General features: G+C 40.0%; 1 pseudogene; it reads left to right on the forward strand.

The window, feature by feature from the left end:
- Window positions 1-12,285: 12,285 nt before the first annotated feature.
- On the forward strand, window positions 12,286-14,659 carry LOC128590472 (trafficking kinesin-binding protein 2-like; annotated as a pseudogene).
- The last annotated feature ends 12,892 nt before the right edge of the window (window positions 14,660-27,551 follow it).

The raw sequence follows: 27,551 nt of genomic DNA on the forward strand, positions 1-27,551 counted from the left end.
TGGGAAGAATTGCTTTAGTGATGTGGCGAAGTGTTCTTGGATTTTCTGAGCGGTAAACAAGCAAAGGCTTGAGCTTAAAGTCTCCAGATGCATTACCTCCAAGAAATATGGTTAATCTGTCTTTTGCTGTTTTATGCCCTAGTGCACTCTTTTCGCCTTTTGAGATGTAAGTTTTCAAGCATTTCCCTCTACTTTCATTTACATTAAATATTTGTCGTGCAAATTGTCCCTCTCAATAATTTTCTTCAGCATTTCAGGAAATTCTGTTGCTGCAGCTGTATTAGCACTGGCTGCCTCCCCTTGTGCTTTCATATTGTGCATATTTGCCTCATTTTAAAAACAATTGAACTAACCTTTACTTGCAATAATTTCTTATCACAGCTACATTCCACGTGCACAGCTTTGAAACTGTTGAAAATGCTTCACGTCTTTTCCTGCACTAACCTGAGGCTAATAAGAATATTACCCTTATTTTGATCTTCTAATTAAATCAATAATAACCTTTCCATTTCGATAATTAATACATTACATTGCTTAGTAATAATTGATTTCACAGGAGCACTGTTTTTCACAACTTCCATTATTCTAACTTTGTAATTGTTAGTCAAGTGACTAAAGCCTAATGCTTTCCCAAGTGAATGGTGGTGTCTGGCCTTTCTCCCAATGCTTAATTATTTCTACTTTTCTTTCCATTGTAATCACCTTTCTCTTCATTGCAGGCTCACCTGGATTTGCGGTGGACTTTTGCTTTGCAGGCATAGGCATGGTCATAAGGGTAAGTCACAAAATTAAATAAAATAGTTCAGACGAAAGTGATGCTGCAAGTAAGGGACCGTGTAAACAATGTGACCAGCTGCTAACATAAGGGAACCGCTTATGCCCTGTGACTGTGTTTACATGCAGAAGAAACTACAGTAGTTCCTGAATTATTAACTTAATTATTTAATTATAAAGTATCCTTATGGACAGCCTTTGGAGCCCATTTGTGAGTATGGGACACCGTAAGTCGGCTTGTCCATAACTGGGGATGCTTGTGCTTCCTTTTAGAATACAGAGATGGAGATGGAGCCCATTGTTTTCATTTTTGCTTTGACTCTTTGCAGGTTCAGGACTAACATATAAAAAGTACAAAAAGATTTACATACAAGAATAAGAATAATTACTTTCATACATGAGTAGATAAAATGTAGAAGTAAAAGAGGAATAGTCTGTTACTTAGCCTGACTGCGGTTCTTTTTTTTTTTTTTTTTTTAATTTTTTTATTATTAAATCATAACTGTATACAATGATATGATTATGGGGCATCATACACTCACTTCATAAACCATTTGACACATTTTTATCACAGTGACTGCGGTTCTTCTGTGGTCCTCTCTGTTCCAGGTTTTTAGTAACCACATCGAATGCACATTTGACTTCAGTAAGCTTATTTGTTTCTCAGAGGAGCTGAACTCTGCTCAGTCCTTTTCCAATTACCAAATTTTCTTTTAGGAAAATTTCTGTCTCTTTAGTTTCACTACTCCCCTTCAGGAGATGTGGGGAAAGATACCTATAGTAGGTGGTAGGAAAGAACTTAGGTGGTTTTTTTTTTTTTGTTGTTTGTTTGTGATTCATTGAGGGTAGAAAGAATTAGGTTACACTGATTGCATATGTTAGATAAAGTCCCTCTTATAATGGTGTCTCACCCCTAAGAGGTGTGCCATACACTGTGACCCCCCCACCCCCATCCTCCTCCCTCCTCTCCTCTCTCGACTCCCTGATTCTCCTACCCTCACCCCTTGTGTCAGTTCATCTATGGCCTTCTTATTGGAATTGAGGACATTGGGTTTTTACTTCTCCATTCTTGTGATGCTTTACTAAGAAGAATGTATTCCACTTTCATCCAGGTTAATACAAAAGTGTAAAGTCTTCATCTTTTTAATGGCTGAATAGTATTCCATGGTATACATATACCACAGCTTGTTAACCCATTACTGGGTTGGGGGGCATTTAGACTGTTTCCACATTTTTGCAATTGTACATTGAGCTGTGATGAATAGTCTAGTGCAAGTGTCCTTATGATAAAAAGATTTTTTTTTTCTTCTGGGTAGATACCGAGTAATTGGATTGCAGGATCAAATGGGAGGTCTAATTTGAGTTCTTTGAGGATTCTCCATACTTCCTTCCAAAAAAGGTTGTTTAGTTTGCTGTCCAACCAGCAGTATAAAAGTGTTCCCTTCCCTCCACATCCTCGCCACATCTGCAGCTTTGAGACTTTGTGATGTGGACTTTTCTCACTGGGGTTAGGTGGTATCATAGGATAGTTTTGATTTGCATTTCTCTGATGATTACGGATGATGAGCATCTTTTCGTATGCTTGTTAGCCATTCATCTGTCTTTTTTAGAGAAGGTTTTATTCATGTCTTTTGCTCAGTGATGTATGGGATTTTGGGGTCTTTTTTTGCTGATTAATTTGCGTTTTCTGTAGAGCCCAGTTTTCAAGCTTTTGTCCAATTCATAACTTGCAAATATCTTTTTCTATTCTGAAGGTTGTCTATTTGCTTTAGTTGTTGTTTCCTTAGCTGTACAGAAGCGTCCCATATGTTTATTTTTGTTGTTGTTGCAATTGGCACGGAAATCTTCTTCATAAAATCTTTCCCCCAGCCAATATTTTCAAGTGTTTTTCTCACACTTTCTTCAGGGATTTTTATTGTTTCATGCCTTAGGCTTAAGTCTTTTATTCATCTTGAATCAACTTTTGTAAGTAGCGAGAGGTGCAGTTCCACTTTCAGTCTTTTACATGTAGTTATCCAGTTCTCCCAAGACTATTTATTGAATAGGGATTCTTTTCCCCAGTGTATTTTCTTCTCTAATTTATCAAAGATCAGGTGGCTGTAAGAGGTTAGTTTCATCTCATGGTTTTCTATTTGGTTCCAAATGTCAGTATGTCTACTTTTGTGCCAATACCATGCTGTTTTCTGCTGAAAACCACGGCCTTGTAGTATAGCCGAAAGTATAGTTTTTTTTTTTTTTTATTGTTGGGGATTCATTGAGGGTACAATAAGCCAGTTACACTGATTGCAATTGTTAGGTAAAGTCCCTCTTGCAATCATGTCTTGCCCCCATAAAATGTGACACACACTAAGGCCCCACCCTCCTCCCTCCATCCCTCTTTCTGCTTCCCCCCCCATAACCTTAATTGTCATTAATTGTCCTCATATCAAGATTGAGTACATAGGATTCATGCTTCTCCATTTTTGTGATGCTTTACTAAGAATAATGTCTTCCACTTCCATCCAGGTTAATACGAAGGATGTAAAGTCTCCATTTTTTTTAATGGCTGAATAGTATTCCATGGTATACATATACCACAGCTTGTTAATCCATTCCTGGGTTGGTGGGCATTTAGGCTGTTTCCACATTTTGGCAACGGTAAATTGAGCTGCAATAAACAGTCTAGTACAAGTGTCCTTATGATAAAAGGATTTTTTTCCTTCTGGGTAGATGCCCAGTAATGGGATTGCAGGATCAAATGGGAGGTCTAGCTTGAGTGCTTTGAGGTTTCTCCATACTTCCTTCCAGAAAGGTTGCACTAGTTTGCAGTCCCACCAGCAGTGTAAAAGTGTTCCCTTCTCTCCACATCCACGCCAGCATCTGCAGTTTTGAGATTTTGTGATGTGGGCCATTCTCACTGGGGTTAGATGATATCTCAGGGTTGTTTTGATTTGCATTTCTCTAATATATAGAGATGATGAACATTTTTTCATGTGTTTGTTAGCCATTCGTCTGTCGTCTTTAGAGAAAGTTCTATTCATGTCTCTTGTCCATTGATATAAGGGATTGTTGGCTTTTTTCATGTGGATTAATTTGAGTTCTCTATAGATCCTGGTTATCAAGCTTTTGTCTGATTGAAAATATGCAAATATCCTTTCCCATTGTGTAGGTTGTCTCTTTGCTTTGGTTATTGTCTCCTTAGCTGTACAGAAGCTTTTCAGTTTAATGAAGTCCCATTTGTTTATTTTTGTTGTTGTTGCCATTGTCATGGCAGTCTTCTTCATGAAGTCTTCCCCCAGGCCAATATCTTCCAGTGTTTTTCCTATGCTTTCTTTGAGGATTTTTATTGTTTCATGCCTTAAATTTAAGTCCTTTATCCATCTTGAATCGATTTTTGTGAGTGGAGAAAGGTGTGGGTCCAGTTTCAGTCTTTTACATGTAGACATCCAGTTCTCCCAACACCATTTATTGAATAGGGAGTCTTTCCCCCAAGGTAAGTTCTTGTTTGGTTTATCAAAGATTAGGTGGTTGTAAGATGTTAGTTTCATTTCTTGGTGTTCAATTCGATTCCAAGTGTCTATGTCTCTGTTTTTGTGCCAGTACCATGCTGTCTTGACCACTGTGGCTTTGTAGTACAGACTAAAATCTGGTATGCTGATGCCCCCAGCTTTATTTTTGTTACTAAGAACTGCCTTAGCTATACGGGGTTTTTTCCGGTTCCATACAAAACGCAGAATCATTTTTTCCAAATCTTGAAAGTACGATGTAGGTACTTTGATAGGAATGGCATTGAATAGGTAGATTGCTTTGGGAAGTATAGACATTTTAACAATGTTGATTCTTCCCATCCATGAGCATGGTATGTTCTTCCATTTGTTAATATCCTCTGCTATTTCCTTTCTGAGGAGTTCATAGTTTTCTTTATAGAGGTCCTTCACCTCCTTCGTTAGGTATATTCCTAGGTATTTCATTTTCTTTGAAACTATGGTGAAGGGAGTTGTGTCCTTAATTAGCTTCTCATCTTGACTGTTATTGGTGTATACAAAGGCTACTGACTTGTGGACATTGATTTTATATCCTGAAACATTACTGTATTTTCTGATGACTTCTAGAAGTCTTGTGGTTGAGTCTTTGGGGTTCTCTAAGTATAAGATCATGTCGTCAGCAAAGAGGGAGAGTTTGACCTCCTCTGCTCCCATTTGGATTCCCTTTATTTCCTTGTCTTGCCTAATTGTATTGGCTAGAACTTCCAGCACTATGTTGAATAGTAAAGGTGACAGAGGACAACCTTGTCTGGTTCCAGTTCTAAGAGGAAAAGCTTTCAGTTTTACTCCATTCAGTAAAATATTGGCTGTGGGTTTGTCATAGATAGCTTCAATCAGTTTTAGAAATGTGCCACCTATGCCTATACTCTTCAGTGTTCTAATTAGAAAAGGATGCTGGATTTTATCAAATGCTTTTTCTGCATCTATTGAGAGGATCATGTGATCTTTATTTTTGCCTCTGTTAATATGGTGGATAACGTTTATGGACTTGTGTATGTTAAACCAGCCTTGCATCCCTGGGATGAAGCCTACTTGATCATGATGAATGACTTTTTTGATGATAAGCTGTAATCTACTGGCTAGGATTTTGTTGAGAATTTTTCCATCTATATTCATGAGTGAGATTGGTCTGAAGTTCTCCTTTTTGCTTGGGTCTTTTCCTGGTTTTGGTATCAGGGTGATGTTTGCTTCATAGAATGTGTTGGGGAAGATTCCTTCTTCCTCAATTTTTTGGAATAATTTCTGCAGTACAGGAATAAGCTCTTCCTTGAAGGTTTGATAGAATTCTGGAGTGAAGCCATCTGGACCAGGGCATTTTTTAGTTGGAAGCTTTTTTATTGTTTCTTTGATCTCAGTGCTTGAAATTGGTCTGTTCAGGAGGTCTATTTCTTCCTGGCTAAGTCTAGGGAGAGGGTGTGATTCCAAATATTGATCCATTTCCTTCACATTGTCAAATTTCTGGGCATAGAGTTTCTGGTAGTATTCAGAGATGATCTCTTGTATCTCTGTGGGATCAGTTGTTATTTCCCCTTTATCGTTTCTGATTGAGGCTATTAGAGATTTTACTTTTCTATTTCTAGTTAGTCTGGCCAATGGTTTATCTATTTTATTTATTTTTTCAAAAAACCAACTCCTTGTTTCATTAATTTTCTGAATGATTCTTTTGTTTTCAATTTCATTGATCTCTGATTTGATTTTGGATATTTCTTTTCTTCTACTGAGTTTAGGCTTAGATTGTTCTTCTTTTTCCAATTCCATAAGATCTCTTGTGAGATTGTTGATGTGCTCTCTTTCTGTTTTTCGAATGTAGGCATCTAAAGCGATGAATTTTCCTCTCAAAACTGCTTTTGCAGTATCCCACAGGTTTTGGTAGCTTGTGTCTTCATTGTTGTTATGCTCAAGGAAGTTAATGATTTCCTGTTTTATTTCTTCCTTCACCCATCTGTTATTCAACAGAAGATTGTTTAATTTCCATGCCTTTGGGTGGGGTTGAGCATTTTTGTTAGAGTTGAGTTCCATCTTTAGTGCCTTATGGTCTGAAAAGATACAAGGTAAAATTTCAATTCTTTTGATTCTGTTGATATTTGTTTTGTGTCCCAGGATATGATCAATTTTGGAGAATGTTCCATGGGGTGATGAGAAGAATGTATATTCTTTATCTTTGGGGTGGAGTGTTCTATATACGTCTATCAAGCATAGTTGGTCTAGGGTCTCATTTAAATCTCTTACATCTTTGTTTAATTTCTGTTTAGAGGATCTGTCCAGCTCTGTAAGAGGTGTGTTAAAGTCCCCTGTTATGATGGTATTATCAGATATCATATTGCTCAGACTGAGTAAGGTCTGCTTCAAGAATCTGGGAGCATTTAAATTGTTTGCATAAATATTTAGAATTGAAATGTCTTCTTGTTGTAGTTTTCCCTTGACCAATATAAAGTGACCATCTTTGTCTTTTTTGACTTTAGTTGCTTTAAATCCACATGTATCTGAAAATAAGATTGCAACTCCTCTTTTCTTCTGAATTCCATTTGCCTGAAAAATTGTCTTCCAACCCTTGACTCGGAGCTTTAATTTGTCTTTTGAAGCCAGGTGTGTTTCTTGCAGACAGCAAATGGATGGCTTGTGTTTTTTAATCCAGTCAGCCAATCTATGTCTCTTCAGTGGGGAATTCAAGCCATTAACATTTATTGAGATAATGGATAAGTGTGGTAGTATTCTATTCGTCTTATTTGGTGAGAGTCCATTGCTTAGTTTTATCTTTTGCATCAGTGTGGAGGTTAGGTTCTGTCCTTTGGTTTCTGAGTTCTTACTTTGCTGCTGATCCATTGTGGTGGTCAGTGTGCAGAACAGGTTGAAGTATTTTCTGTAGAGCTGGTCTTGTTGTGGCGAATTTCCTCGATGTTTGTATATCCGTAAATGATTTGATTTCTCCGTCAATTTTGAAGCTTAGCTTAGCAGGGTACAGAATTCTGGGCTGAAAATTGTTCTGTTTAAGTAGATTAAAGGTAGATGACCATTGTCTTCTTGCTTGGAAAGTTTCATTAGAGAAGTCTGCGGTCACTCTGATGGATTTGCCCCTGTAGGTCAACTGGCGCTTACTCCTGGCAGCTTGCAGAATCTTTTCTTTTGTCTTGACTTTGGACAGGTTCATCACAATGTGTCTTGGAGAAGCTCGGTTAGAGTTGAGGCGACTCGGGGTCCGATATCCCTCTGAAAGCAGTGTGTCAGAATCTTTGGTGATGTTTGGGAAATTTTCTTTTATAATATTCTCTAGTATGGCTTCCATTCCTCTGGGGCATTCTTCTTCCCCTTCTGGAATTCCTATAACTCGTATGTTGGAACGCTTCATAAAGTCCCATAATTCTGACAGTGAACGTTCTGCTTTCTCTCTCTTCTTTTCTGCCTCTTTTACTGTCTGAGTTATCTCAAGAACTTTGTCTTCTACCTCTGAAATTCTTTCTTCTGCATGGTCTAACCTGTTGCTGATACTTTCCATTGCATCTTTAAGTTCCCTAATTGACTGTTTCAGTTCCTTCAGCTCTGCTATATCCTTTTTATATTCTTCATATCGTTCATCTCTTATTTGATTCTGTTTTTGGATTTCCTTTTGGTTATTTTCCACTTTATTAGCAATTTCCTTCATTGTTTCCATCATTTCTTTCATTGTTTTCAACATGTGTATTCTAAATTCCCTTTCTGTCATTCCTAACATTTCTATACTGGTGGAATCATCTGCAGTAGCTACCTCATGGTCCCTTGGTGGGGTTGTTCTAGACTGGTTCTTCATGTTGCCTGGAGTTTTCTGCTGATTCTTCCTCATGAGTGATTTCTTTTATCTGTTTGCTTGCCCTAATTTTCCTTTCACTTCCTCTTGCTCTTTAAGTTCTTGTGCCTGTGGACTAAAGGTTACAGGACCAGAAGGGTGAGAAGGTTGAAGAGCAAAAAAAAAGGGGATGAAAGAAAGGAGGACCGAGTGATAAGAAAAAAAGAAAGATAGAGAAAGGAGAGGGGGTGGGTATAAGGAATATTGACAAAAAGAAGAGAGGCACAGAAAGAGGGAGACAGGGCAATATAGGTGTACAGTAGGGTACTTTGACACAACCTTAAAAAACCCCACCTTCTGGGGGTGCCCAGTTGCGTGGTTCCCTTGAGGTCAGCAGCTCTTTGCTAACCTGATCAGACACAGTACCCCACCTCCACCAAGTAGAGAGGAAAGACAAAAATGCTATAAATCAAACCAAAAGAAGCAAACAGAAAACTTTACAGGGATAAAATTGGGTGAAAAACCAAATTATATCGGTAGAAACACTAGCAAAAATGAAGTTGAAGTTATTAAAAAAAGCAGCAATGGGAAATTATAATTAAACTAGGAAAATTGAGAAAGAAAAAGGGATCTGTGTGGAAAAGATTGAAATTAAAAAAACAAAAGAATATCAGCAACGTCAAAATAAACAAACAAAAAAAACAACCAAGCAAAAAAAGAAAGAAAAAAATACACAACCAAAAACAAAGCAGTTTGTATATGTTATTGAATATTGTCTGGGCAACACGTGGTCTTCTGGGGTATGAGATGTTAGTCACAGTTCAGATACGACTGGAGGCTGCTGATTACTCAAACCCCAGCAGGTAGACACCCTGAATCTCTCTCTCTTCAGCCTACTTAAAAGGCACTTCGAACTTGTAAACTTGTTGAGCAGAAGCTTTCCCAGCTTTCTTGCTAGAATGGCTGCTGAAGTGGCTATCCACTTACTCAGTGTGCCAAAACACAGAGTGTCTCACTCTGCCCCTGAGGGTTAGGGCTGCAAGGCGGCTCAGACCCCACCCTTAGGCTACTTGGTTGCTGGGTTACCAGCTCCCACCCGTTTCTAGCTCTGCGACCCTGAGGGCGGAGCTTGCCGGGGCAGATCGCTGACAATGGATCCGTGTGACCCACCGCCAAACACTATTAGCTCCGTCTGGCTCAGCGGCTCAGACTGGGGCCCTAGACAACAGCCAAAGTTCTCGCACTCCCGCTCAGGCCTTCCCCAAGGCAGTTCAACTCAGTGCCAAGTCCAAGGACATCAAAACAGTTCACAGGTAAGGCCTTTCTGGTTTGCAGTCTCGCTGCTACTGAACTTACAGTTGTGGGCGGGTTTAGACGGATTGAACACACGCGACCACTTGCCGGTTTTCCACGGATTTAGTCCTCCTCTTGGGGTCCAGAAGTCTCTCGCTGACTCCCTGTATCCTCATAGGAGTGGTGATAGGCAGTTCCCACCAGCCAGAGACGCCTGGAGTCCTATCTCCCCAGACTCACGGTGCCCAGATGCAAGGAAGCTGTTACTCGGCTGCCATCTTGCTCCGCCTCCGAAAGTATAGTTTTTATTACTTTGTTTTTATTACTAAGAATTGCCTTGGCTATATGGGTTTTTTCTGGTTCCATACAAAATGAAGAATTATTTTTTCCAAATCTTGAAAGTATGATGATGGTATTTTAATGGGGATTGCATGGAATCTGTAGATTTCTTTGGGTAGAACAGACATTTTGACAACATTGATTCTTCCCAGTCATTGAGTATGGTATATTCTGCCATTTATTAATGTCTTCTGCTATTTCTTTTCTTAGGGTTTTGTAGTTTTCTTTGTAGAGGTCCTTCACCTCTTTTGTTAGGTATATTCCTAGGTATTTCATTTCTTTTGAAGCAACTGTGAAGGGAGTTGTATCCTTGATTAGCTTCTCATCTTGGCTGTTATGGCATATACAAAGGCTACTGATTTGTGGATATTTATTTTATATCCTGAGACATTATTGTATTTTTCAATTACTTCCAGGAGTTTCGTGGTTGAGTCTTTGGGGTTCTCTAAGTATAAGATCATATTGTAAGCAAAGAGGGAGAGTTTGACCTCCTCTGCTCCCATTTGATGCCATTTATTTCCTTCTCTTGCCTCATTGTGTTGGCTAGAACATCCAGCACTATGTTGAATGGCAGTGGCAATAGAGGACAACTTTGTCTCATTCCATTTCTAAGTGGAAAACCTTTCCATTTTACTTTTTATTAGTGTGGTTGGTAGCTGATGGCTTCAATCAGCTTAAGAAATGTGCCACGTATGCCTAACTTCTTAAGTGTTCTAATTAGAAAAGGATGCTGAATTTTATTGAATACTTTTTCTGTATCTATTGAGAGTATCATATGGTTTTTGTTTTTGCTTCTGTTGATAGTGGGTGAATAACGTTTATAGACTTGTGTATGTTAAACCAGCCTTGCATCCCTGGGATAAAACCTACTTGATCATGGTGAATGACTTTTTTAATCTGTAGCTATAATCTATTGGCTAGGATTTTATTGAAAATTTTTGCATCTATATTAATTAGTGAAATTTTCCTTTTTAGTTGCGTCTTTTCCTGGTTTTGGTATCAGGGTGAAATTTGCTTTGTAGAATGTGTTGGGGGAAGATTCCTTCCTTCTCAATTTTTTGGAATAAATTCTGCAGTGTGGGTATATGCTCTTCTTTGAAGGTTTGATAGAATTCTGATGTGAAGCCATCTGGAACAGGGCATTTTTTTGTTGGGAGTTTTTTTATTGTTTCTTTGATCTCAGTACTTGAAATTGGTCTGTTCAAAAGATCTATTTCTTCTTGATTAAGTCTAGGAAGAAGGTGTGATTCCAAATATTGGTCACATATTTGGAAGGTGTGATTCCAAATATTTCCTCTACATTGTCAAATTTCTGGGCATAGAGTTTCTTGTAGTACTCAGAGATGATCTCTTGTATCTCTGTGGCATCTTTTGTTATTTCCCCTTTATTGTTTCTGATTCAGATTATTAAAGATTTTACTTTTTCGTTTCTAGTTAATCTGGTCAAAGGTTTATCTATTTTATTTATTTTCACAAAAAAACCAACTTTTTGTTTTGTTAATTTTCTGAAGAATTCTCTTGTTTTCCATTTCATTAATATCTGATTTAATTTTGGTTATTTTTTTTTCTTCTGCTGGGTTTGGGATTAGATTGTTTTTCTTTTTCCAATTTCATAAGATGGTTCTTGTGTTCATGAATTTGTTGATGCTCTCTCTTTCTGTTTTTTGATTGTAGGCATCTAATGCAATAGTTTCCCTGTGAAGACTGCTTTTGCTATAACTTATGTCTTCGTTGTTGTTATGTTTGAGGAATTTAACAATTTCCTCTTTTATTTCTTCTCAAACCCAACTATTATTCAGCATAAGGTTGTTTAATTTCCATGCCTTTGTAGGGGGATGAATGTTTTTGTTGAAATTGAGTTCCACCTTTATTGTCTTGTAGTCTGAGAAGAGACAGATATAATTTCTGTTGTTTTAATTTTGCTGAGATTTTATTTGTGTCCTGGGCTGTGGTCTACTTTAGAGTATATACCATGAGCTGACAGGAATAATGTATATTCTTTAGCTTTGGGATGGTGTTTTTTGTATGTCTATTAATCCCATTTGTTCTAGGGTCATATTTAAGTCCTTCGTATCTTTGTTTAGTTTCTATTTAGAAGATCTGTCCAGTTCTGTCAGAGGGGTTTTAAAGTCCCCAGCTGTTATGGTGTTATGGGATATCATATTGCTCAGACCAATCAAGATCTGTTTCATAAATATGGGAACATTTAAATTGCGTGCATAAATATTAAAAATTGAAATGTCTTCTTCTTGTATTGTTCCTTTGATCAGTATAAAGTGCCCATCTTTGTCTTTCTTAATTTTAGTTGCTTTAAATCCACTTGTATCTAAAAATAAGATTGCATTCTCCCTGAGGGGGTGCGGGCAGATGAAGGAGGATGTCGGGCCATTCCGGTCATGACTGTCCAAGATATTATGATCATATGAGAGCGTCCATTACTGAAGATGTCATTTGACTCATCAGAGAAAATCTGTCTCAAAGAAAATATCCACATGACTAAAACCATTTCTTTATTGAATGGCTTGATGGATTTCCTTTACTCTGATTCATACCAAAGCTGTCCACCTTCTCAACCAAAGCAAAGAAGGATCCCATATGAGTCAGCCCCAGAATGCCATTTTTACATCACCAACAGGTGAAGAAAACCTCATGAATACCAATCACCAAGACTAGGAAAGCATCACTGATAGCTGCTCCAATGAAGATCTCCCTGAAGTTGAGCTGGTTAATCTGCTAGAAGAATAGCTACTGCAGTATAGGCTAAAAGTAGACTCTCTCTTTCTGTATGAAAATCAAGACTGGAGTCAGTCCCCACACCAGCAACAACATTCATCTGATGCCCTTTCTCCAGTGCTTGCTGAAGAGACTTTCCATTATATGATTCTAGGCACAGATGGGGTGGAGCGGGTGACCAAAACTTACAACTATATTGACATGGTTACACATCTCCTGGCAGAGAGAGATCATGATCTGGAACTCACTGCTCAAATTGCACAGGCTTTCTTAAAGCAAAACCATATGTTATCGGAGCAGAAGGAAGCCCTGGAGGAGCAGCTGGGACAAGCCATTGATCAAGTTAATCAGCTACAGCATGAGCTATGTAAAAAAGATGAGTTACTTCAAATTGTCTCTATTGCTACTGAAGAAAGTGAAACTGATTCCAGCTGTTCTACACGTCTTCAGTTCAATGAGTCCTTTAACTTATCTCAGGGTTTACTGCAATTGGACATGCTGCAAGAAAAGCTTAAGGAACTGGAAGAAGAGAATATGGCTCTTTGATCAAAGGTTTGTCACATAAATACAGAAACTATTACCTATGAAGAGAAGGAACAGCAGCTTGTCAAAGACTGTGTTAAAGAACTCCATGAAACAAATGCTCAGATATCCAGAATGACTGAAGAGTGATGAACTGATTCGATACCAGGAAGAGATCTCCTCTCTCTTGTCTCAGATTGTAGATCTTCAGCATAAACTTAAAGAACATGTGATTGAGAAAGAAGAACTAAGACTTTACCTACAAGCTTCCAAAGATGCCCAACCACAACTAACAATGGAGCTACATGAGTTACAAGACAGGAATATGGAGTGCCTGGGAATGTTATACAAATCCCAAGAAGAAATAAAAGAACTTCATAGTAGATCTGGCCCTGCTGCTCATCTCTACTTATCCCAGTCATATGGTGCTTTTACTGGAGAATCTTTGGCAGCTGAGATTGAGGGGACCATGCGTAAAAAGTTGAGTTTGGATGAAGAATCTTCTCTCTTTAAACAAAAAGCCCAACAGAAATGGGTATTTAATACTGTCAAAGTTGCCAATGACACACGGGGCCGCTGTATCTCTTTTCCAGCTCTGCTGCCCATCCCAGGCTCCAACCGTTCAAGTGTCATCATGACAGGAAAACCCTGTGAGTCTGGTTTACAGCAAACAGAGAACAAAACACTCCTGAATCAGGGAAGCAACTTGGAGGAGGTCCCAGGGAACTCCCAGAAGATGGACCACCCAGGACTCTCTGGAGAGAGTGATTTGGCCACAGCTCTGCATCGCCTTAGCCTGCGTCGACAGAACTATTTAAATGAGAAGCAATTCTTTGCTGAAGGGTGGGAGTGGAAGATCCAGCTTCTGGCTGACCAGAAGGAAGGGGCTAGTGGCTGCATTACTCGCACCGAGAGCCTTGCCTCTCTCTGTACCAACCAGTCAGAGATCACAGACTTCAGCAGTGCCAGTTGCCTTCAAGGTTTCATGCCAGAAAAATTACAAATTGTCAAGCCCCTCGAAGGATCACAAACTCTGCATCACTGGCAGCAGCTTGCTCAACCAAACTTGGGGACAATTTTTGATCCACAACCAGGTGTTATTACTAAAGGATTTACACAGTTGCCCAATGATGCCATCTATCACCTCCCAGATTTAGAAGAGGATGAAGAGGAGGGTATCATTTTTCAGGTTCAGCAGCCTCTTCAAGTGGAACAGAAACCTTCAGTATCCATCCCAGTAATGGGGATCTTTCTACCATCCATTACTTCAACAGGGGGACCAGTTACAGTTGCAACCTCAAACCCAGGAAAGTGTCTGTCATGCACAAACTCAACATTCACCTTCACAACTTGTAGGATATTACATCCCTCTGACATCACTCAGGTTACCCCCAGCTCTGGGTTCCCTTCATTATCCTGTGGAAGCAGTGGTAGAAGTTCATTAAACACGGCTGTGAATTCTCCTGCTATGTCCTATAGACTCAGCATTGGTGAATCTATCACCAACTGAGGAGATTCTACTATAACCTTCAGTAGCACCATGAGCTTAGACAAACTTCTACAAGAGCGAGGCATCTCAGCCAAAGTATACCACAGTTCAGTTTCAGAGAACCCCGTCCTCCAGTCATTCCCTAAAGTCCTAGCCACCCCTTCTACACCACCAAATTCACCGTCTCACTCACCTTCCCCTCCTCCTTTGCCCTTTGAGCCTTGAGTACAAGAATATGGGGAAAGAAAAAAATAAATTAAAAAAAAAAAAAAAGAATATGGGGAAAGGGCCAAGGGAGGGGAAGGGAGGGGGAAGGTTAGGGTAGAGGGAGGATAAGATACACCTATGGTGCATCTTAGAATGGGTACAGGTGAAACGTACTAAATGCAGAATACAAATGTCTACATAAAATAACTAAGAAAATGCCATGAAGGCTACGTTGAACAGTTTGATGAGAATATTTCAGATTGTATATGAAACCAGCACATTGTACCCCTTGATTGCACTAATGTACACAGCTATGATTTAACAATAAAAAAACAATAAAATAAATAAAATAAAAATAAGATTGCAAGCCCTCCTTTCTTCTGATTTCCATTTGCTTGAAATACTGTTTTCCATCTCTTAACTCTGAGTCTTGATTTGTCCTTCAAGGTTAGATGTGTCTCCTGGAGACAGCATGTGGATGGCTTTTTTATTCAGTCAGCCATCCTGTGCCTCTTCAGTGGTGAATTCAGGCCATTGACATTAATGAGAGAATTGGTAAGTGTGGTGGAGTTCTAGTCATCTTATTTTGTGAAAGTGTGTTGTGTAGTTTTTTCCTTTGCACCATTGTGGAAGCTAAGTTTTTTTTTTTTTTTTTTTGAGACAGAGCTTCAAACTTATGCCCTGGGTAGAGTACCATGGCATCACAGCTCACAGCAACCTCTAACTCCTGGGCTTAAGCAATTCTCCTGCCTCCACCTCCCAAGTAGCTGGGACTACAGGCGCCTGCCACAACGCCTGTCTATTTTTTGGTTGCAGCCATCATTGTTGTTTGGTGGTCCTGGGCTGGATTCGAACCCGCCAAGTCAGGTGTATGTGGCTGGCATCTTAGCTGCTTGAGCCACAGGCGCCGAGCCGGAAGCTAAGTTTTAACCATTAATTTTTGGATGTTTACTTTGCTTGTGGTTCATTGTGATGGTCAGTGTTGAGAATAAGTCTAAGTATTTCCTTGTAGAGCTGGTCTTGTTGTGGCAAATTTCCTTAGTGCTTTTATATCGGCAAAAGATTTGATTTCTCCATAAATTTTGAAGTTTAAAGTTTAGCAGGATACAGAATTTTTGGCTGAAAATTGTTTATTTAAGAATGTTGAAGGTGGATGACTATGCTCTTCTGGCGTGGAAGGTTTCAGTTGAAAAGTCTACTGTCATCCTAGTGGCTCTGCCTCTGTAGGTTAGTTGGTGCTTACTCCTGGATTCCTACAGAATTTTTTCTTTCTTCTTGACTTTGAACAGGTTCATTACAATGTGTGTTGGAGAAGCTCTGTTTGAGTTGAGATGACTCAGGGTTTGATATCCCTCTGAAAGGAGTGTGTCAGGATCTTTAGTGAAACTTGGGAAGTTTTCATTTATGATAGTCTCCAGTAGGGCTTCCATTCCTTTGGGACAATCTTTCCCCCTTCAGGGTATGCTTCATTGAGTTTTGTACTTCTCTAAGCTCCTGTTCTACTTTCTTTCTCTTTTTTTCTACCTCTTTGACCTCCTGGGTTAACTCAAAAACTTTGTCCTCTAGCTCTGAAGTTCTTTTTTCTCTATAGTCTAATCTATTTTTGATACGTTCTATTACATCTTTACATTCTCTGATTATCTCCTTCATTTCCTTAAGCTCCACGATATCCTTTCTATATTCTATATATCTCTCATCCAACTTTGGGTTCTGTCTTTCCATTTTCTTGTCTATTCCTTCTATTGTCTTAATCATCCATATTTTAAATTCCCTTTCTGTCAAATCCATTAAATCTGTATAAGCAGAGTCTTTTTCAGTAGCTGCCTCTTGGTCTCTTGGGGGAATTGCTCTGTTTTGGTTTTCTAATTTTTTTTTTTTAGAGACAGAGTCTCACTTTGTCACCTTTGGTAGAGTGCTGTGGCATCACAGCTCACAGCAATCTCCAACTCCTGGGCTTAGGCAATTCTCTTGCCTCAGCCTCCTGAGTAGCTGGGACTACCGGCACCTGCCACAATGCTCTGCTATTTTTTGTTGCAGTTTGGCAGGGGCCAGGTTTGAACCTGCCACCCTCATTGTATGGGGCCAGTACCCTACTCACTGAGCCACAGGTACCACCCTCTGTTTTGGTTTTCTGTGTTGCCCAAATTTTTCTGTTGGTTCCTCCTCATGTGTTCTTTCTTCTTGTTCACCTCTTTGTCCTCTTTTTTCCATCTCACTCCCTCCTTTGCTTCAAATTACCTTGTCTCAGAGCATAGGTCTTGAAGTGGCCTCAGCCTGAGCAAAGTCGAACTCTTCCTCCTGGCCAAAAAAGAGTCCTTGCTCTTGATGACAATATATTGCAAGGAGACTAATTCGCAATTAGTTGAGAATAAGGACCATAGAGTTTGCTGGATGTGTTCTATGGTGATTGCCTGATTATTTCTTCAGCATTCAGACCCTGCTGAGTTGGGATCTTAAAGCTCACAAGAATCCTTCAGGGCAGGCCTCACAGTGCCCCCTCACTCCTGTTCCCTGGGGTGCAGGAGTCCCTCAGCCTGTCCTAAAAGTGGAGTTCTGATCCCAGGAGTTGGAATTAAGATGGCTGTGCTAAGACCTTCTCAAGACCCTCCCATAATGGCATCCCTCTGGGTGTTGAGACCTTCTCAGTATGGCTGCCTCACCAGCCACCAAACCTATGGCAAATCCATTCCAACTGGTATTCAAATCTTGTTGCTGTATACTGTTCGAGTTTGCCCACTCTTTCAAGCTTTCCGCTCAATACACAGCTTCCCCTAACAAATGAAAACTCTGGAAAGGCTTCCTCCTGTCCCGGACCTCTGTGTGTGTGTGTGTGTGGGGGGGGGGCAGTAGATCCCAGCTGGTTGCAATCACTTGCCTAATTCATCAGATTTCCACTGCTGAATCATATGCTGTATCCAGCTCACCACTTCCTTGCTGCGCTCCCTGAGCTACAACTCTGGGTAAGGTCCCTGCACCAGGTATAGCTGTGTTCTCTTCCCCACACCCCCCAGTTGTTGCAGGAGAGCTCAGCTGAATGATCTTTCTAGTCTGCCATCTTGCTCCACCTCCAGAACCCAGGTGTTCTTAAGGGAACATGTTGCTCTTTCTGCTGGCAAGACTACATCCCAGTATTTGATTGCTTTGGTTTGCTTAAATTCTCACAATCACAGGTTCCAAAAGGAAAGGTTTGGAGAAACACAGACTGTTTTAATTCATATAGCTGGTTAGAAATGGGTGCAGGGTCCACACTCCTCCTTCAGTGTTCTTTTCATATATATCATGAGGTTGGGGGATAAGGCATGCATATAAATGATTGATGACATTAGCAAGTTATATAATAACTTTTAATTTATTCATTTATTTTTACATTTGATTTATTTTTAGAGATAAAGGTCTCACTCTGTCGATCAGGTGGAATTGCAGTGGCATGATCACAGCTCATTGTGGCCTTAAACTTCTGGCTTCAAGTGATTGTCCCACCTCAGGGAATGTAGGTAAGTAACTGAGACTATAGGCACAGCCCACTATACCTGGCTCAATATAATACTTTTTAATGAAAGGAATCATTACTATTGAAATTTAATTGGAAGTAAAAGCATTCCTTGAAAATGTGCTGAAATATATGTTTTCAGTTTGTAAATTTAAAAAATATTCCCTTTTAATCGACATCATTGTGTAAGTTTTTTCCTTATAAAAAGTTTCCTAAGATTTTGTGGATAGCAGATAATAATGATGACTTACATTTGTTTCATGCTTTTGTAGGTTTTCAATTATTTTCATTTCATGTTCATAACAATCATGTGAAATAAGCAGAATTCATTGTGTCATCATTTTATAGCTTTGATAATTGGACCATGGCCAGAACCGGGGCAATAACAGAATTAGAACCCAAGTCTTCTAATGTTGAATTTAGTGCTTGTTTGACTAAGTCAAAGTGCCTGTCAAGTCCACAGTTTTACGTTTAAGTTCCTGCTTAAGGGCCTGTGCAGGAACCAGCTGTATCTCCATGCTTGAGACCTTCCCTCCATCAAGACCTGGCACATTTGCAAGGCAGGGCAATATAATCTAGGGTGATTGTGGACCCTGGAAGTGTAGTTAATATCTTGCAATATATATCCTTTACTTTTACTTTCATTTATAGAACAAAATGTTTTTCTTTTCTTTTTTTTTTTTTTTTTGTAGAGACAGAGTCTCACTTTATGGCCCTCGGCAGAGTGCCATGGCCTCACGCAGCTCACAGCAACCTCCAACTCCTGGGCTTAAGCGATTCTCCTGCCTCAGCCTCCCGAGCAGCTGGGACCATAGGCACCCGCCACAACGCCCGGCTATTTTTTGGTTGCATTCTGGCCGGGGCGGGTTTGAACCCACCACCCTCGGCATCTGGGGCCGGCGCCTTACCGACTGAGCCACAGGCGCCGCCGAACAAAATGTTTTTCAAAATGTAGAATATTACTACAGAAAAGATTTCAGGAAAAACTGCATCAAGCATTCAGATACAATACAAGACTATTTAATGACAGTAGGATTCCAGCTTTAGTCTAAGGGATACTAATCTTTGTCTGATCTTATCTGGTAAATTAGATGACAGTTTTCAGAAGCTTCTTTGCATGAGGATGCAGCAGTCTTGTGGGAGAATTCTGGGGAAAGATGAAGTTGTGCATAATGCATTTGATTATGTAAGAATATCTTAGTTCTGTCTTGGTGCCTGTAGCACAGTGGTTATGGCACCAGCCATATACACTGAGGGTGGCAGGTTTGAACCTGGCCCAGACCAGCTAAACAATAATGACAACTGCAACAAAAAATAGCTGGGCATTGTGGTGGGTACCTGTAGTTCCAGCTACTTGAGAGGCTGAAGCAAGAGAATTGCATAAGCCCAGGAGTTTGAGGTTGCTGCGGGCTGTGACACCATGGCATATTACATGGCAGGCCAATATAGTGAGACTCTGTCTCAAAAAAAAAAAAAGAATATCTTAGTTCTTCATTCTTGTGGGGGTGGATGGAGGAAGGGAATGGTCTGAATGCAACATGGTGCCTGTCACTTGGGTTGATTCCTCACTCTAGCCCCACTAACCGCATACATGTGCCTCAGCCTGCTGCCAGCCCTTGCAGCACTGTAGTGAAAACCAGAAAATGATCTCTCCTTGGGGCAGATGCAACTCTAGCAGCACAAGGCTTGGGAGTCTTCTCATCCTTCAGGGAGATGGTGGTTCTCCTCAATGGCTTAGCCAGAAGTACAGGGGCTAACAGCCTCTACCCAACTCTTCATCTGGGTACAAATTGTATACCTCACACAGTGTTCTGTGTGCACCCTATTACACAATCATACTTTAAAATGAATTTCATTTAAACTGTAAATATCAGCCATGTGAGCAGCATTGTGTAGAGACCCTTTAATAGAATTTTATGTAAGGGGAGAATGGCATTATCTCTTATTCTAAATAGAAAATTGTGTTGTTTTGACATCTTAAGAGGCTTCAATGACTCACAAGGGACTGGAGATAGTGGTGCCAATAGTCATGGCCAAATGTAGCCCTTGCGCGTGAGCATTGTGGATGTCCAACCTCCATGATGTCCAATATTCTGGTGCTCAGTGGACGCCTGTGGAAAATGGCAAGGACCCAGCAGATTCGGTAGTACCAAGCAGGTGCCACCAAGCTAAGCCCTATGGTGGTTTATACCAAGTGTTCAGTTTATACCAAGGTAGCAGTGACGTAGGGAGGAAATGCACGAGTATCTGGGGACTCCTGGAAGCCGTCACTGGGAGAAGACTGAGCGGAGTGCCCTATGTAGGAGTGTGGAAATCTTGTCTCAACAAGGTGGGTGTGTGGTGAAAGGAACATTAGTGAAATTTAGCTTTTTGCTGACATTATCAGCCCATCTGTTCCCACAATCTGGAAAACCTGGGGTAACTCAAGGCATTAGAGACATGCAACTTAATACAGCTCATCCTTAATATTTTGTTTGAGGTGAAATATTTAAAGGATTTTAGGGAAAAAAACATAAAAACCCTTGTCTTGGTGTCATTCGTATAAGAATGTTGTAATTTATTTTCTGGGAAAGAAAATGTGATTGGTTCTTGCTACTTTTGCACAAAGTAACGAACCATCTTGCATCCAAATAATCCCGTGATAAATTTTTAATAGAAGAAGGAAAAATTCTCTACATCCCATAAGTAACTTCAATAAACGCAAGCTAGCCGAATAGGTGTAAATTGACAAGGGGGTGATTGGGGTGGGGGTCACTGCATAGCTGGTGTACACATGATAGCCTTTAGAATGTAACTGACTGGTCACATTAAATGAAGAAGAAAATGACTTCTTGAGAGGTGAGAAAATCACTTGGAAAAATTCTTTTGCTATTTGATTTAGTAATTAATTCTGTGGAGAGATGGTCTGATGTGGTACAAAGGCAGTGGGAGAGCTGCACAGCCATCTTTGCCTTTTTGTGTGAAGGAGGCAAGATAATAAGGAAGTGTATTCCAAAATTTATGTGTATTTAAGTGAGCTGGGCTTGAGAGGGTAGAAACAGAAAAGCAGTTTTATTTAGCATCACCACTCTCCCAAATGCAGGTTGATTTGATGAGGATCATGAGGGTAAGTCATCACAGAAAGTGAATTTTCTCATCTCTCACACAGTTAAAAAAATCCACTCCGGTTACTTGAGTCAAAAGAAAAATCTTATTATTTTAGTAATTTGAATGTTCCATTTATTGTAAGGCCCCAAACTCCTGTGCAAAATATCTCCTTTGTCCTAACTCACTCCTGGCCTCCAGCAGTGAGAGTGGGGCTTAGCCGCTTCTGTCTTCCTCACTCTCCTGGGATCTTCTTCCTGGCTGCCTTTTCTGACCCCTGATAGTCAGGCCTGGGCAGTGGGATGGGAAGAAGATTCATTAAAGGAACACACCTTGCAGTGTCTGCTCTGGTGTGATGGAGCTCTGAATCTCCCTGGCTGAGTCCACAATTGATCCTTGTGGACTTCTGCCTCCTTTGGCTCATTCTTCTTCTTTTTTTTTGAGACAGAGTCTGATACTCTCACCCTGGGTAGAGTGCCGTGGTGTCATCATAGCTCATGGCAACCTCAAACTCTTGGGCTCAAGTGATCCTCTGGCCTCAGCCTCCTGAGTAGCTGGGACTGCAGGTGTCCACTATGATACCTGGCTAGTTTTTTCTGTTTGGCTTTTGTTCAGGTTGGTCTCCAACTCCTTAGCTCAAGCAATCCATCTGCCTCAGCCTCCCAGAGTGCCAGGATTACAGATGTGAGCTACTGTACCCAGTATCTCTGGCTCATTCTGCGATCTCAGCCCCAAACTTCCAAGCCCACCCTGCACAGGCACTCTCTGCTCAGGTCTCAGAGAGCTTCCAGGCAGTCCACTGGAGTGAGATTCAAAGTGATCCCAGATGGCTCCCTCTACAGCTCCACATGGTGCAAGACAAAGCTCAGCCCTCTTGCCCTCCTAAGAAAACAGTAAAGCTTCCTTCCAGGTAGCCCCATTCTCTTTCCTCCTCTGAGGCACCACCAGGCAGAACACTTTCATCCATGTTAGACTCTTTCAGGAGGAGTCAAGATAGAAGACTTTAGGTTCTCCTAATCTCAGAGGCCTGTGCCAAGTTCTTTTAGTGGCTCCCTTGCCAATCTTCCCACTTGGCTTGGTGTTGGTGGGCAGAGGGGTGCACACACTCTGAGAATTTCTCCTTCATTTTCCAACCCAGATTCATTCATGAGAAGAGGCAGGGATTGTTGCTGCTCGTTGGAATCTTTTAACAATCTCTTAGCAAGTCCTGCAGAAGTGTTCTGATGCCAGGCTCAGAATGAGGGATGCTCATCGTGCTGTGCACAAGAAGATAAGTTTTAGGGAAGCTTCTGTAGTCTGCATCTGTGTTGACAGTAGGAAGCAATAACGAAGGTTGATTTGATGAGGATCACAAAGGTAAGTCATCAAGAGAACACTGTGTTTAGCACTTTACTAATAAGGTGTCCCAGTTAGTGTCTGTGTGCCCTGCCAAATCCATTCTCTGACCTTTCCCACTGTGTTCTGTGACCAGGGCATTCGATATTTACAGACTCTCCTACCTTTTGGCTTTTGGTTGGATTTTGTCAAAAGGAGGCCCTGGTAGGAGTTTGGAGGATGGGAAATGAGAGGAGAAGGAGTATTCTCCTTTGGGGTCTAGGATGATAACCACTTCCTATTCTTGCGTGTCCAATACTTTATTCCTTTATTCTCTCCTGTTTTTTATCCTACCCACACCTCTTATTACTTTTTTTTAAATTATTCCTTTTGAGTTTCCATCTGTTTTCTGCCAGTACCTGAAATTACATATATAGAAATATATGTACGACTATATACATTTTTACCAGAAATATTTTTCTATATAAAAGACCTAAAAATGTAAAAAACTTGAAATGTTACAGGTGTCTAAGTGGATGAACTTGGGAGTCATGCCAGATTGTCTGGACAGCTCAGCTCTGCTGCTTCTTAGTTATATGATACTGAATGAGTTGCTTAATCTTCCTGATCTTCTATTTTTCTCATATAAAAAAAGGAAATAATAACACTACATACTTCAGAGGATTATTTTAATGAGTAAATGACTAAATACATGTAAACTCTCAGTATAATTAACATTATAATAATTATTTCTGTTGTTATTACTTTAAACTATACCTATTTTTCAAAACAGTAGAAAGTGTGGGTGGTGCCCGTAACCCACTGGGTAGGGTGCTGACTACATACACAGAGGCTGGTGGGTTCAAACCCAGCCCAGGTCAGCTAAACAACAATGACAACTGCAACAAAAAAATAGTCTCCCTGTTGTCCCAGCTTCTAGGGAGACTGAGGCAAGAGAATTACTTAAGCCCAAGAGTTTGAGGTTGCTGTGAGCTGTGACACCATGGCACTCTACCAAGGGCGACATAGTGAGACTCTGTCTCAAAGAAAAAAAAAAACAAAAAAATATTTGAAATATTTTCATCAAACTTATTTCAAATTGTATATAAAACCAGTGCATGGTACCCCATGATTGCATTAATGTACACAGCTATGATTTAATAAAAAAAAAAAACAAAAATACAAAAAACAAAACAGTAGAAAGTATGAAAGAAGCTGAAGTGAAGGCCTCATCCAAAACCAAATATTCAATAGTTGTTATTGGAGGTTTCTTGACCTGAAAGACATAGACTCTGATTGTCTTTCTTTGGGAGAAATGAGAATTAAAGGACGAAGATGGGGGATCATGCAGGTCAAAGGGAGGCTGGAAGACCAGGCTTGGAATAGATGTTTTGTTGTGATTGTTAAAGGTTGCGGTGATTGCTAAAGGAAGACCATCTAGTGCGGTTTACTGGCGTGAACGCCCTCTAGGCATTTCTCCTGTCATGGAATTACTTCAGTGAAGAGCTCAGACCTCAGAAAACTGTTAGTACTGAGGCCATGTGCCCACCTGTGATGGTTAATGTCATGTTTCAATTTGGCTAGCCTATGGTAACCAGTTGTTTGGTCAAGTGCTAGTCTAGATGTTGCTGAAAAGATGTTTTTTAGATGTCATAACATTTAAACATTTAACTTAATCAGTTAACTTTAGGTAGGCAGGTTAGCCTCCATAATGTGGGTGGGCAATAATCAGCTGAAGGTCTTAACAGTGAAGACTGAGGACCCCTGAGGAGGAAGGAGTTCTCCCTCCAGATTGCAACATAGAAATTTTGCCTGACTTTCCAGACTTTGGACTCAAGACTTCAACACTGAGTTTTACCTGAGCCTCTAGTTACAATTTCCCATTTTCCTTATGAGCCTTTAAGGGGCAACCTGGGATATCTGTAGTTTGAGACCATGGGTGTTGCCATTAGGAATAGGGTGAGTCAAATATCAGCTCATCTGCCTCCAACTATCCCAAGAAAACTTACTTGCAATAAATATGAACAAGTGATTTAGAAATTTCTGCACACTTCATATAGAAAACCAGCAGAGGCTTTACATTACTATGTGTATGTCCTATAGCAAATAACTTTAAAATTCCTTCCAGGTTAACTCTCTGTGAAGGCCCCCATTGCCTTATCAATACTGTCCATCTCTCTCTCTCTTTTAGTCTTGCCTAATACAGTTCTATTATGTGGACGAAATTTGCACGTTCCACTCATTTGTGTGCTCAAGAAAACAAACAAACAAACAAAAACAAAACAAGACCCTGAAGTTAATCGGACCTTTCTTAGAAGGCAGTTTAGTAACTTTGAGGTTGGAGTTTGTGTTACATGTGGCATATTTTTTTTTTTTTTTTAGAGACAGAGTTTCACTCCATTGCCTTCCGTAGAGTGCTGTGGTGTCACAGCTCACAGCAACCTCCAGCTCTTAGGCTTAGGTGATTCTCTTGCCTCAGCCTCCCAGTAGCTCAGACTACAGGCACCCACCACAATGGCCCCCTATTTTGTTTTGTTGTAGTTTGGCCGGGGCTGGGTTTGAACCCGCCACCCTCAGTATATGGGGCCGGCACCGTACTCACTGAGCCACAGGCGCCACCCTACATGCGGCATATTAAAATATTTCTAAAAAAAGAAACACACACACACACACACACATATATAAAACACATTACATTCTTTTCAAGAATAGTTGTATTAAATAGAAGTTTCTTTATTTCATTATATCAAACATGCTTGGCATAGTTGAATGAACAAAGTGATACAAAGTTGTGAAAAATTATCCTTCCATTTTCTGGCTTTGACTCCTGTCTGAGGGAATATGCTTTGGGTTAGAGGAGTATTCCTGACAGAGACCATCTCCAGCTATACATTATTTAATGGTTGTCCTGTTCTAAAACAGCACTATTAATAAGGGAACCACCAAAGCATTTGCTTTACATAATTAGAGGTGAGATAAGTGTCAGTAATTAAAGTAAATTGGGACTTTTTCCTTGGAGAAGGAGAGCTTTTATCCTATTTTTTGAAACACATTAATCCACTTTCACTTTCCTCCACATCAAAGGCTTGGGTCCTTGCAAGGACATTCACTCCTGCTAGCTCACCTCTCCTCGACTGGCTCTGCCACAGGGAGTCACTAGAGACCAACTTACATTACTCTTGTCCTTAGGCAGGCTGTTTGATGGCTTTGCAGGTATTCATTAAGAGGCCAACTCATTTTTTCCTGTCCAGAATAATTTTATCTCTGACAAATATAGTATTGTGTATTTTTTTTTTTTTTTTTTTTGTAGAGACATAGTCTCACCTTATGGCCCTCACTTTATGCCGGCCGTGGCCTCACACAGCTCACAGCAACCTCCAACTCCTGGGCTTAAGCGATTCTCTTGCCTCAGCCTCCCAAGTAGCTGGGACTACAGGTGCCCGCCACAATGCCCGGCTAGTTTTTGGTTTTGCAGTTTGGCCAGGGCTGGGTTTGAAACCGCCACCCTCGGTATATGGGGCCGGCGCCTTACCGACTGAGCCACAGGCGCCGCCCAGTATCGTGTATTTTTAAAATGACAGTCAACCAGGTGACTATCTAAATGTGGGTAAATAATTTACATGGATGAATGTACTTCCTTGTTTCTTTTCTATTAATCTGTGAAGGAATCTTTTTGAAAGAATTCGTCACAAATATTTAAGTTCCTTTACTAAAAAAAGTTAACCAGGGAAATCAGAGATATTCGTTGTGATTAAATACAGGGTGTCCACAAGGTTTTTTGTGCACTTGAAAGTAGTAGTCTGTTTTAAATTGCACGTGAATTTTATGGACACCTTGTATATGTGTGTGTATATTTGCAGCATGTACATATACACATGCACGGACACAACAGCTGAAGCAAAACTTGGGCCACAGAGCACTAATGATACAGGGTGATCAGAATCATAGCAACACTTAAAGAGTAACTATAATAGATGCCAAATGCAGGCTAGTCCGTCTAGTTCCTGGAAAAGTGGTGTTATCCCTGTTTTTACAGAAAAGGAAACAGAAATTCAGCAAAATTAAACAGATTGCCTGCAATCTTTTATTTTAATCGTTTTGGCTCTCTAGCTTGTAACCCCCATCACAACACACTATTCCAAGGATAAAACAAATAAAAGTGACTTTCCTAAGTACTTTATAAAACAGTAAGTGAGCCATAATTTGTTCAATAAGGATTTAATTTATAATTGTATATTCTACCTCTTTCCAAAAGGGATGAGGTAATTTATTAAAGCTAATAGAGTAAACTTAATAGGTCATAAAAGGGAAAAGAAAACCAGGCATAGGGAAAATAAAAGCAAATAGATGATTCAACAGGGATAAAGGCAAAGTATTTACAAAAATTGTATTGCAAATTGACTCAAAGATTTATGTAATAAAGAGAATCTTCCTTGACTTTTAGTCCCAATATTAGATTGTACATTTCCAGTATTTCACATGTGCTTTTAAATTTTGTTCTTGTACTTCATGATTGAACATCTAGTTGATCAACGTATGAGTATGATACCGGGGCTAATTTATTGTTTGATGTACTCAGTATTTTTTTGTCTTTGTCAATTCATATTATATTTGTAGAATATTCATTTCACATCAAAACTAACTTTCAGTTTTCAATTTTGAACTGTTTTAAAAATAGGATATATAGGGTGGCGCCTGTGGCTCAAAGGGGTAGGGCGCCGGCCCCATATGCTGGAGGTGGAAGGTTCAAACCCACCCCTGGCCAAAAACTGAAAAAAAAAAAAAATAGGATATATATCAAAACTCAATTTAATATTTTAATAATTCCAGAAAGACAATTAGGCATTTCACCATGTAAACCCAGATGGTTTTGTTTGGCCAAAGATGAACTATTAGATCGTAGGAAATGACAACCAGAGACAGGTGGAAACAGCCATTTGTTTGACTAGAGGTTAAAAAAAATGTGTTAATTTAGCATAGTGTGAAAGGTGACTAAAGAATGTCACTGAATAGTGTTCAAAA

Source organism: Nycticebus coucang, chromosome 7 (assembly GCF_027406575.1).
Source record: "Nycticebus coucang isolate mNycCou1 chromosome 7, mNycCou1.pri, whole genome shotgun sequence".
Classification (NCBI taxonomy): Eukaryota; Metazoa; Chordata; class Mammalia; order Primates; family Lorisidae; genus Nycticebus; species Nycticebus coucang.